This window comes from Lynx canadensis, chromosome X, assembly GCF_007474595.2.
Source record: "Lynx canadensis isolate LIC74 chromosome X, mLynCan4.pri.v2, whole genome shotgun sequence".
NCBI classification, from domain to species: domain Eukaryota; kingdom Metazoa; phylum Chordata; class Mammalia; order Carnivora; family Felidae; genus Lynx; species Lynx canadensis.
The window spans coordinates 6,444,236-6,457,322 of record NC_044321.2 but is presented as its reverse complement, the minus strand read 5'-3'; the positions used below and the strand labels follow the sequence as shown (position 1 = coordinate 6,457,322).

At 50.0% G+C, this 13,087-nt stretch overlaps 1 protein-coding gene across 1 annotated transcript in view; it reads left to right on the top strand.

Moving 5' to 3' along the window:
* Positions 1-3,445: 3,445 nt before the first annotated feature.
* GPR143 (G protein-coupled receptor 143) overlaps positions 3,446-13,087 on the top strand; it is a 41,813-nt gene continuing 32,171 nt past the window's right edge. The window contains exons 1-2 of the mRNA XM_032592038.1: positions 3,446-3,499; positions 10,115-10,207. The gene's annotated coding sequence lies outside the window, so the exon portion shown is untranslated. The remainder of the gene's footprint in view (positions 3,500-10,114; positions 10,208-13,087) is intronic.

The window sequence follows — 13,087 nt, the reverse complement described above, 5'->3', positions numbered from 1 at the left end:
TCTTAAACGTCTCAGTGTGCATAGTTCCTCTTTAGTGATGTATTACATGGTGTTCGTATAGTAGTGTGTTATGTAACACAAATTTCATATCGTATATAATGTATGTTTGGTAGTGTATCACACTATATTTAGATTGTATACAATTTAAATACACAGATTTTATTTGGTGACATATTATACAACATATAGTTGGTAGTATAGTATGCAACGTAAGTCTGGCAGTGTATTACATAGAATAGATTTAGTATGTTATGTATTGTATACTTAGTCGTCTATTACATACTATATTAGTGTACATGAGCACATAGCACAAAACTTCGTACTGTTTACAATTACTTTTTAGCATTGTATTCCATAGTATATTATTATTTTTTAAGTTTATTTATTTTGAGAGAGAGACGGAGCAGGGGAGGGCAGAGAGAGAGAGGGAGAGGGAAAGAATCCCAAACAGGGTCTGCACTGGGAGTGCAGAGCCTGATGCAGGGATCAAACCCATGACCTGTGAGATCATGACCTGAGCTGAAATCAAGGGTCGGACCCTTAACCAACTAAGCTACCCAGGCACCCCTACGGAGTATGTTATTAGAGCATATCACGTTTCTTAACAAAAAAACCTTAATATATACCTATATTAAGCGTGTATACTATTTTGAGGAGAATTAGGTATTTGGGTTTAATAGCAAGGAAAACTTACAAATCATAAACGTCAAGAGCAAATTATTGAGGAGAGCTAATTTGTGAGAATCTTAATCACATTATTTACTTATATAATTTTTTAAATGTTTATTTCTTTTGATGGAGAGACAGAATCCCAAGCGGGCTCCGTGCATCAGCCCAGAGCCCGATGCAGGGCTCCGTCCCCCAAACCATGAGATCACGACCCGGGCCAACACCAAGAGTCAGATGCTCAACCAGCTGCATCACCCAGGCGCCCCTGTTTTTTATTTTTATTTTTTAAATGTTTATTTTTGAGAGACGTGCTCGTGGAGGAGGAGCAGAGAGAGAGGGGGACAGAGGGTCTGAAGCAGGCTGGGCACTGACAGCAGAGAGCCCGACACGGGGCTCAAACTCACAAACCTCAAGATCATGACCTGAACTGAAGTCAGAGGCTTGACTGACTGAGCCACCCAGGCCCTAAATACACTTTTTAAAGAATGAAAGAATTATCTTTTTACATTTCAGAATCGTGCTGTTTCGGTCATTTCTTTAAATGTCAGGAATGGTTCATACGTGGGTATTAAAAATATAGCCAAGAAATACCGGTTGTTGTTCACATAATTGCTTCTTCATACCAAGTAAGCAAACAACTACGTTAGGCATATGATTGTGGCTAATGGTGGTTCAAGTTGAAATCAAAATTCCTGGGATTGCTCTGTGACCGAAATAATTATTCCTAGATCTTATTCTCTGTCTCTGTACACACACCGATGTGTGTGTTTCTTTCCTCCCTCGTTTCTCTCTCCCTCTCTCTCTCTCTCTCTCTCTCTCTCTATTTTTCCATCCACCATCTACTTACTCTTAACAGAGCAGCAAGTTGGCTTTAGATCCGAATTAGGACCATTACAAAGGACAGTAGCTCACCCTTAGCCACAGTTTTCCTTTCCGCGGTTCTGGTTCCCCGCGGTCCGTTCTGGTCCCCCGCGGTCCGTTCTGGTCCAGAAGCGGTTGGTCATCTGCCCTGTCAGAAGGTCCGTATAGCCCAACACCACATCACGGTGCCTGCATGCTTCACCTCGCTACATCTCACGTCCTCACGAGAAGAAGAGTGAGTACAGTAAGGTGTTTAGAGACCACGTTCACATGACTTCCATTACAGCGTATTATCGTTGTTTACTAGTTGTTAGTCTCTAACTGTGCCTAATTTATAAAGCAGGCCGTATCGTTGGAATGTACGTAAAGGACAAAACGTGGTCCATCTAGGATTCGGTACAATGTGCAGTTTCGGCATCAATTGCGGGGCCTGGAATGCATCTCCCGCGGGATGACTGTGTCCTCTTACTCGGTTTTAGGGATCGTCTTCCGGTCTGCGGTGTGGTTGGGATTCCCCGATTTCGTCAAGGACATCTCAGACGTGAATGGGACGGACCTTTGGCCTGCTGAGTACTGCGTGGGGACTGCAGTAAGTACATCTGCTTGCGTTGATAACCCTTTCTTCCCACTGTGCTCCTGTGACACTCTGTTCCTCCAAGTGTGGTCTTAGCCCACTGGAGTTTGTTCGAAATGCAAGTTCTCAAGGGCGCCTGGGTCATTTAAGCATCCAACTTGGGCTCAGGGCATGATCTCGCGGTTCGTGGGTTCGAGCCCTGCACTGGGCTCTGTGCTGACAGCTCGGAGCCTGGAGCCTGCTTTGGATTATGTCTTCCTCTCTCTGGCCCTCTCCTGCTCGTGCTTTGTCTCTCTCTCAAATAAATAAACATTAAAAAAAAAAAAAAGAAATGCAAATTCTCAGAACCTTGGTGTGGGGTCTGTTGTGATGTTACACCCCCTGCAGGGACTTCTGACTGACAGTTAAATTGGAGGACCACTGCGCTAGTATGGCTCCCCCCTGCCCCCCACCGTATGTGAGCCCACATATACAGTCCTTACCTAAGTGGAGCTGCACTTAAAACCAGCTGGCCAAAAAGGGAAAAGAAAGGACAATGAAAGTTGTTGATTTATGGGATATGTATTGTGCTTAATGAAATACATATTTGTGCCTTCACTTTTTAAGTTTATTTATTGAGAGAGCGGGGGAGGAGCAGAGAGAGGCAGACAGAGAACCCAAGGAGGCTCCGCACTGTCAGCGCAGAGCCCGACGCGGGACTTGAACTCCGGAACCGTGAGGAATCAAGAGTCGGCCGCTTAACCCACCGAGCCACCAGGCGCCCCGGAATATATTATTTGAATCTGTGTATCTCTGTTGCTCTGTGCACCGAGCTGTAGCAGAATCGTCAGCCTCTCTCCTTGTGCCCGTCGGTGCTTCCCGGCTGCAGAGGGGAGCGCGGTGTCCGCCCGCGCCAGAGGCTGGTCAATGTCCCGCTGCCTCTAGCATACTGGCCCCTTCCTTCCCCTCTGCTCAGAAGACCTTTCCTGCCCACACTCCTTCATTCTCGTTCAGAGGCACTGTCAGCCCTCACGCCGGGGAAGGCTGCGCATCTGAGGCCTTTACGTCCCGTGCCGACAAGTGTACCCGGCCAGCGGGCTTGCTAGTCCGGCGCCGCTGGGCGGACAGAGCACGGAGGCACACGCCGCCCTGGGCCACGCCCCAGCCTTGGTTTCCCAGACTGTCCACGTGTCTCCGGAGGGCTTTCATGTGCTGCTTCCTGACGTCGGAGGAAACCGGCATCTGCCCGCTCCTTTCACGGATGGGGACAATCCGGGGCCTGTTTCCAGGAGCTTTGATGCCAGGCTCTTCCTGATTACAGATGTGGATCCAGCTGTTGTACGGTGCCTGCTTCTGGTGGCTGTTTTGCTACGCGGTCGACGCCTATCTGGTGATCCGGAGATCAGCAGGACAGAGGTATGCACAAGGAACTAGAGCTTTCTGCCCCATTTCTGTTGTACGAAGAGGGGTCGGGGATACCTTTGAGGGCTGCAGAGTAGTTTTCGGTATGGCGGACCCAGTCAGGATGTCAGCCGGCCCCTTGAGGATTGTGTCTGGCAGCTATTTCTTAAGTTTGTTTAGAGAGCGCAAGAGCGAGCAGGGGAGGGGCACAGAGAGGGGGGAGACAGCATCCCGAGCAGGCCCTGTGCTGTCGGTGCAGAGCCCCACACGGGGCTTGATCTCCCGAGCCGTGAGATCACGATCGGAGCCGAAATCAGGCTTAACCGACTGAGCCCCCCAGGCGCCCCTCCGGCAGCTGTTTTTATAAAAAGCTGAAGGCAGATTCCAAATGAGGAGTTTAAACCAGGACAGCAGGTAATCTATAAATTAAATATTTGCAACTGGACACACACTAACAGAATTGGCATGAATATAAACAGTTTTTGACTGTATCTAGAGATTGGAGAAGATTCTTGGGAGTGTGTGTTCACACTTTAGGCCAAATACGGAAGCCGAACATTGGAGCTCCCGGTGGCTACCCGGTGAGCGTCCACGGTGGGTCCCATCTGTATAGGGGTCACTCACCGTGGCACCGTTGGCAAGTTTCTTAACGTGTCTGACTTCTGTTTTCCCAGATGTAGGATAGTAGCAACCGCATCAGGTCACAGGAGAGTCCGTGCGATGCTCTGTGAATGGTTGAGGAAAGTGCCTGGCACATAGTAGGCTGTCGGGCGCTGTGCCCTGTGACGGCAGCTGGGGTGAGCATGTGTGTTGGGGGAACAGAGCACCTGAGTGACAAGGGGAAGCTGGATGGCAGCATGGGACGAGTGCTCGGGTCTTCTGACGCTTCATCCAGGAAGCATGTGCCCCCCTACTTTTGTTTGTTTTTTTTTTTTTGAACTTTATTGAAGTAATCTCTGCACCTAAGGTGAGGCTTGAACTCACAACCCTGAGATCAAGAGCCACATGCTCTTCTGACTGAGCCAGCCAGGTGCCCCATGCTCTTTTTTTGTTTCGTTTTGTTTTAAACAGTTTTATAAAGTTCACCCAATTAAGTGTATAAAATCCAAAATCCATTGTTTTTTTAGTATATTCACAGAATCATGCAACCATTGTACCAACTAGTTTTAGGACATTTTAATCCTCACCTCCCCCCAATCTCTTTACCAGTGATTAATCCCCACCCCCCTTCCTGCCCCCACCAGGCCCCTGTCTCTAGGTTTGCCTGTTCTGGGTATTGCTTGTAAGCACGTTCATTCCATATGTGACATTTTGTGTCTGGCTTCTTTGTGTTTTTTAATATATGTTTATTTTTGAGAGGGAGACAGAGAATCTGAAGCAGACTCCATGTTATCAGGGCAAAGCCTGACATGGGACTTGAACCCACAACCCGTGAGATCATGATGTGAGCCGAAGTCGGAAGCTCAACCGACTGAGCCACCCAGGGTGCCCCTTGTGTCTGGCTTCTTAAACTTAGCGAGATGTTGTCAAGCTTTATTCGGCTTAGCGGATGTGCTACATTTTATCCATTTATCGGTTGATGGACGTGTGGGTTGTTTGCATCATTTTGGCTATAAGGAATACTCCAGCGACCGCTGGTATGCAGATGTTTGTGTGGACGTGCTATTTCATCATGTGCTCAGGGGCTTTATACCCTGGGTCACATCGTAATTCTCTAACCTTGTTAAGAAACTGCTAAAATGCTTTCCAGCCTGGCTGGTTGCCCCATTTTATATTGTCGGCAGCAACGTATAATGGTTCCAGTTTCTCACATCCTTGCTAATACTTGTTCTTTTCCATGTATTACTTTGGTTTTAAAATTTAGCCATGTTAGGGGCGCCTGGGTGGCGCAGTCGGTTAAGCGTCCGACTTCAGCCAGGTCACGATCTCGCGGTCCGTGAGTTCGAGCCCCGCGTCAGGCTCTGGGCTGATGGCTCGGAGCCTGGAGCCTGTTTCCGATTCTGTGTCTCCCTCTCTCTCTGCCCCTCCCCCGTTCATGCTCTGTCTCTCTCTGTCCCAAAAATAAATAAACGTTGTAAAATTTAGCCATGTTAGTGTGTGTGTGAATGGTATCTTCCCTGGTGGCTGGTGATGTTGAGCATCTTGTCACATGTTTAGTTGCCATTTGTATGCTTTTTTTGGAGAAATATCTGTTCAGTTCCTTCACCCATTTAATTGGTCTTTGTTATTGAGTTGTAAGAGTTCTTCATATAGATTCTAGATACAAGTGCCTTATTAGGTACAGGATTTACAAATATCTTCTGTTCATTGGGTTGTCTTTTACTTGATGGCATTTTTTTAAATTTTTAAAAAATGTTTGTTTATTTTTGAGAGAGAGTGAGAGAGACAGTGTGAGCAGGGGAGAGGCAGAGAAAGAGGGAGACACAGAATCCAAAACAGGCTGCAGGCTCTGAGCTGTCGGCACAGAGCCCTATGCGGGGCTCGAACCCACGAACCGTGAGATCATGACCTGAGCCGAAGTTGGGTGCTCAACCGACCGAGCCGCCCAGGTGCCCCAAGATTACTGTAATTTCTGAGGTGCCCTTTTCCAAAAGGTATTTGAAGCCTGTCCCCCCAAAATACCTGAAGAGTGATCTCTGTGATTGGTTGCACACAGTTGTTAACCGCAAAGAGAGTTACGAATTAACTAGATTAACCAGAAGGAGGAGGATCCTTTATCTGGAATATTTTGTATGAGTTCGTGCATCAAACTTGGGAACCAAAAAAGAGTTTTATGGTTTGAACACTTCAGTTTAGGTCTCATCCATTTTATTTTATTTTTTTAAGGTTTATTTATTTTGAGAGGGGGGCGGGGCAGAGAACGCAAAGCAGGCTCCATGCTGTCAGCACAGGAGCCCAACATGGGGCTCCGACTCTCAAATTGTGCAATCGTGACCTGAGCTGAAATCAAGAGACACTTACCTGACTGAGCCACCCAGGTGCCCAGGTCTCTGATCCATTTTCAAGATTCGAGATTTAATCTCTACGCCCAACGTGGGGCTTAGACTCACAACCCCAAGGTCAACAGTTGCTTGCTGCACTGACTGAGCCAGCCAGGGGCCCCTGAATAAATTCACTTTAGAAGCCAAAATTAGTAAACAGAAATCACATTCAGGCTGTAGAACACACTGGGAAACTTAAGTAGATTCTTGCTCTAAAATTGTTGATATTCCTTATGTATCATCATCAGTAACTTTGGTATCTCTGGCCTGAAGTTTAGTGTTTATCTGTGTGCTTGTTCCTTCTACCTTTTTACCTTCAGTCCTAGGCTTTTATACATGTGTACAGAACCTAGATATTCTTGGTTTTGAAAATTCTCTAGGGAAGAGAGTTAAGGTCAAGGGCAGCCAACCAGGTATATCAATGAGGATTAGTTTTGGCTACATAGAACACATAAAATAACTTTAAAGTAAGTTTTCTTTCATGCCAAAGGAGGCCAGAGGTAGGCAATCCCGGGCCCTTATAACGGACCTCAGGGTCTTCTATCTTTTGCTGCATCGTCCTGTTGTGTGACTTTCATCTTCAAGGCGTCATGGCCCAATATAGCTCCTGGAGCTCCAGCCATCACATCTGCATTCCAGGCCACAGGAAAGAGGAAGGGGCAATGCATAAGGGGCCTGTTTTCTCCTGAGCTATTTCCCTTTAAGCAGCCTCCCTGGGGATTTTACACAACTATTCCATTTTTGGAATGGACAGAATTTAGTTTCATGGTCACAGCTGCAAGAGGAGGTTGGATTGGAAACATAGTCTGTTAGGCAAGCATGCTGCTATTTGGCATGCCATCCAGGTTATTTTACCAAGGAAAAAGGGGAAATGGCTTTGGGTAGGCAACTAGCAGCAATGAGAAGTGTTTGACCCGGAGGCCAGTGCAAATAAGTGTGTGTTCCTGTGTGACACCTTTCTCACTCAGTTTTGGAAGGATTGGAGTTAGGGCACAACAAGAGGTGTCACAGCCAGCCAGCTGTGGAGATAAGAGGAGCCTTGGAGCACCTCCAGGAAGCTGGTTCTGTCGCAGGAGGAGGCATTGCTTCACCCCCACCCCCACCCACGGATGACTGCGGTCCGACAGGGCAGCCCGAGAGCTCTCTGGAGCGAGAAGACAGGCAGAGCCCTGAGAAACCAGGACAGGCCGTCAGGAAGCCCTCCTCATAGCCAGCAGTGTTTGCAACTCATTTTGGAGCACAGCGTGAGAGCAGGCAGGATGCGGGTGGGGGGGGGGGTTCCACACTTCAGAGGATGCTGGCAGGGCCTAGCGTCCGAGGACCGGCCGGTCGTGCGGGAGGCAAACAGCCAAAGATGTGAAACATTCGGATGCAAGGACAGGAGCAAGCGCAGGGGCCCGGGACTAGGAAGACTGCTGAGAGTGAAGCGGCTCTGCCATCAAAGAGGAGCAGGGATCACAGCAGAGCAGTAAGACAGGCGCTCTGTAGCCACGGAGACCCAGCCCCTGCCTCGTCATGGCAGAAGCCCTGCTTCCTGGTGTGAGGGCTCCAAGGGGCCAGAGCTGCGAGTGTGGCTCCTCTGTTAAGAGCCAGCTTGCTTCCAGAGCCCAGGGTGCGGTCGATACCGCGGTTAAGACACTGCAGCCTCCCAGGAGGGTCCCGAGGAATTCCAGGGCAGGGGGCCAGGCTTTGCAGGTATGGCTGGATTAAAGTCTGTATTCCCTTCTAGATCCTTCCAGTCCTTAGCTATTTTCTTTGGCACAGGAGAATCTTTTTTTTTTTTTTTTTTAATCCTCATCCTAAGAAATGTCATGAAGACAGATTTAGAGTTAAAATGTAACCTCCTGCGGCTCCAGCTGTGGGATGTACAGGTTTTAAACAACAGCAGAAGTTGCTTGAGATCGTGGGAAAAGCCCTGAATCGAAGTCCCGACTTGCTCTGTGAATAGGAGTGTGGGGGAAAGGGGGTCCGGGGAGGGCCCTCGCGTGCCTGGACATAAAAACGGTCTAGCGGTCAGATAAAGAGACGAGCGTGTTCAGCCACCGGCTGCTCTTGATTGTGGATGCGTTGCACTTGAGACTCATGACCTGGTGTGGGTTCGGGGTCACAGCGGTTATTAAAGTGGCTGCTGCCTGAGCAGCCGGGCCCAGACTGGCTCCCTCCCTGCTTGGCCATCTGGGGCCAGAGCGCCGCTGAGTAGTCTGTGCCCGCCCCCCCCCCCCCCCAGGCCTGCACTCGCCTGGCCTGCTCCCTCCCACCTCTGCGGACAACACCCCTGGACAACACCCCTGGCTCCCTCGGCCCAAGGTTAGGCTCTGGAATGCGGAGCTCCTGCTCTATGCAACAACCCAGGCCTTTGCAGAAAGCTGCTCCTTTCATTTCTTTCTTTGATGCAGAGCCTCTGACTTCTGGACGGGACACACCCCATCAGCTCCCAAACCCAGAGAGGTAGGGGCAGGGCTGCTCCAGAACCGGTTCTAACGCGAGAGGCACAGCATGCTGGGGTCCTTTCCTTGTGGCCTTCCGGAGAACTGGCTGCGAAAAGTTGCTTCTTCCTGCAGCTCATTGCTGTGTGCCGTCCCTTGTCTGCTTGTGGAAGGGCACCCTTGCACTCGGATCCCTGACCGTTCCCTTGCCTACACAGCTGGTTTTCAGAGTTAAAATCCCAGTGGGTTGGGGGTGGCACTGTTTGCCGGGAGCCTGGTACAGTCACGGGTGACGGTGAGCGCATTCGACGGAGCCGTGGGCCCCCGTCCCGTGGCACAGAAGAGGCCGGTTAAATGCTCTTTAACAGATGGCTGTGCACCCCTCTCCCAGACCCCATCTGCAGGGCTGACTGAGTCCCTGGGGGAAAGGGAGGGGCGTGTGGGAGGACAAAGACAGAGGGTAGAGATGGTCCAGGAATGTTAAGCATGCAGGGAATGGTGGGGTGTGGGGGTGGGAGGCGAGAAAGGAGAGCTCCCCGCTGTCCCGGAACATGGAACGGACCCACATTTCTTCAGAGACCTTGGTTTGCACTTAGCACTAAGACCCTTGAATTCTAGGTACAGATGCACCTTTGGGGATGTGTGGGGATAGGAACTCCTTGCTTATTGGGTGAGCTGGGTCCTTAGGAGGACTGATGAGGTGCCTTGTTCTTGTCAAGCTTGAAAGACTCCTGTTAAGTGAAAGAAGCCAGACACAGAGGGCCACGTGTTGTGCGCCACCATTTACACGGATTGTGCAGAGTGGGAGAAGCCAAAGACACACACAGGAGGCGGGTGGTTGCTGGGGCTGGGGGCGGGAGGAACGGGGACAGTTGCTGGGGCTGGGGGCGGGAGGAACGGGGACTGCCTGCGGGCACGTCCCTCTGGGGCCATAGCTGTTTCAGAACCGGGGAGAGGAGGCCGTTGCATAATGTGAAGTTGCCCAAGGCGACAGAGCGGCTCTGCTTGAGCGTGGTTACTTTTATGTTCCGTGCATTTCATCTCAATTACAAAAGGAAAACTCAGAGGTAGAATGGGGCAGGTCTTTACCAAGGGTTTGCTCAGTGTAACTTTTCCTGATGGCTGGGGGGCCCCGGGAGTTGGTCTGGTACTTTGTGTGGCTGGGCGTCTCCGTAGCTCGTCTCAGGCCAGGCCCCGCCCCCCTGGTTCTGCTTCTCTCCTAGCACCATCCTGCTTTACCACATCATGGCCTGGGGCCTGGCCGTCCTGCTGTGCGTGGAGGGAGTGGTCATGCTCTACTACCCGTCCGTGTCCAGGTAAGCGGGGACTCCCTGCTCCCTGACTCATTGTTCTCTGGCGACAAATACACAGGCCCTGACGCGGAGTGGGCACCTTGCAGGTCAGGCCATTGTTCAGGGACCTGCCCAGACCCGCCCTGGGGCGCTCGCTACGGTACTTGTACCCTGGAGTTCGTTTCCCCGCCTCAGCCCCTCACGTTTCTGTAGGTGCCTGTGGATGCAAGTATGTGCACCCAGCTTGAGGTGCGTCCTCGTGTCAGGGTGTGCAGCCAGCGTTAGGTGTGTTCCTCTCCATATCGATGGGGCTTCCTCATGCACACCCTTTAGTTGTTACGCTTCAGGCCAGCTTCATCTGGATGAGCAGGGCAGTTTAACATCCTAAGGATGAATTCGAAATGGCTTGGAGAAACCCAAAGCTTGCTCTTAGAAGAGCTGGATCTAAGCGTCAGCTTGCTTCACTTTGCCGCTTCTCTTCCAGCTGTATTCCCGCTATCCTGAACACACAGATCCGGGGAAACAGATAATCTGAAATTGTCTTAGGTGTTTCTTCTACGTCCTCAAGAATCTGCTCAGTGCAGTCAGTCCTCTGCAAGGGCTCACGGTCCCTCCCAGGACGTGTGCTCTAGCTTCCAATGGAAAACTGCAACAGGTGGGGACATGGTCTCTGTCTGGGATCTTAGGGCAGTGTAGACAAGGATCACAGCCCAGCCCGAGGACAAATCTGGTCCTCTGCTGGTTTTTATAAATAAAGTTTTATTGGAACACAGTCATGCCCTTTGTTTACGCACGGTCTATGGCTGCTTTCCCACTGCAGTGCCAGAGTAGTTTTGACAGAGAATGGGTGGCCCGTGGAGCATGAAATACTTACGGTAAAAGTTCGCTTACAGAAAACGTTTGCTGACTCGTGGTTGGACAATTTCTCCCCCTTTTTTGACTTCTTGTAGCTACTCGGATGTCTCCAAATTGGTGTTGCCTTCTCGGTGGCGGATACTCCCAAAGTCTGTGTAGATGCATCCATACAGCTGCTCTGAGGAACTTTACGAGGACAAGTACGGTGTCCGTGGCTGTTGTAGTGGGGTGCGCTTAATGGTTAATAGTGGAAAGGGAGCTTTCATCACTCCGCTTCACCCGTGGGCTCCTGGAGCCTCCTGGGAAGGTTGCGCCTGAGCATGAGGGAGCCATCGCTGCGGGGCTCACTCCCAGGTGCCCCCTTGGTCCTTAGGAGGCTGCTCCCGGGCCTGTGCAAACTGCTGTCCCCACTCACTCAATCATCGCTTACTTTTGTCTTTTGGTCAGAGTCATGGCTTTTCTTTTTTTCCTTTTTTTTTTTTTCTTTAGCAGTTTATTTTGTTTTTTGAGAGACAGAGCATGGCCAGGGCAGAGAGAGGGAGACACAGAATCCAAAGCACGCTCCAGGCTCCGAGCTGCCAGCACAGAGCCTGACGCGGGGCTGGAACCCACAACAGTGAGATCATAACCTGAGCTGAAGTCAGATGCTCAACCGAGTGAGCCACCCAGGCGCCCCGAGTCATGGCTTTTCTGCTGCTTGATCCTCTTTGTCCCCTCAAGCCTTTCCAGACCACATTTGAACCTGCACAGCTGAAAACGAAAACTTCCATTAAAAGGAAGGTAGCCTTGTGAGATGGTGTTGTGTTCCTTCTCATGGCGAGAAAAGGTGGCCGTGCGTGTTTCCCACCCAAGTTGTTTTGCATTCAGTCATTTTCCCCTTCTGGGCTGGACCGCTCCAGGCCTGTGAGAACAAGAGTGCGTGTGTGCATTTTTATCGTTCTGCCTTCTGTGGCCACAGAGGCTGCTCCCTCATCTGCTTTTGCACCTCCTACCTGGGTTGGGCCTGAGCACTCCTCTCTCCCCTTTGCCTTTGATTCTCTCTTCCTCGTTGCTCTCTGACGTTATGCGTTTCTTCGCTCCTGGCTCCCACGTGGGTAAGCCGTGCCCGTGTGGCCCTCTGCTACCCCACCTGCTGACTGACAATTCCCATGATCCTTCAGTAGAAGTTCTGGTCCTTCCCCTGAAAAGCACCTCTGCTCTGATTGTTCTACACAGCCATGGCAACACATTGCCCTGGGAATATGAGGGCTGGGCATGTTGAGGCGCTAAAGGGGAGAGACTGGATCTTATTCACAGGACTGGCCTTTTTTGTTGTTGTTGACTTATCACTTACACATCACACCCAGTGCTCATCCTAACAAGTGCCCTCCTTAATGCCCATCACCCATTTTCCCCACCCCCATCAACCCTCCGTTTGTTCTCTGTATTTAAGAGTCTTATGGTTTGCCTCCCTCTCTGTTATCTTATTTTTCCTTCCGTTCTCAATGTTCATCTGTTGAGTTTCTCAGATTCCACATACGAGTGAAAACATGTGATATCTTTTTCTGACTTATTTTGCTTAGCATAATACACTCTAGTTCCACGCACTTTGTTGCAAAAGGCGAGATTTCATTCTTTTTCATTGCCGAGTAGTATTCCATTGTATGTATATCACATCTTCTTTACCCATGCGACAGTTGATGGACATTTGGGCTCTTTACATAATTTGGGTATTGTGGATAGCAGCACTATAAACATTGGGGTGCACGTGCCCCTTCGAATCAGCACTTATGTATCCTTTGGATAAATTCCTAGTAGTGCAATTTCTGGGTCGTAGGGTAGCTCGGTTTTTAATTTTTTGAGGAACCTCCATAGCGTTTTCCACAGTGGCTGCACCAGTTTGCATTCCCATTTGTGTCTTTTTCTCCTTGAAGAGACCCAGCGGGGGGGACTCCCCTTTTCGAGTGTCCTTTCCTATCTTTCCTTTTGTTAGCAGTGACCTTTAAAATCTCTCCCCCGTGGAATGCCCTAGAGGGCCTCACATTTACAGGACAAATAGAAACATGATTG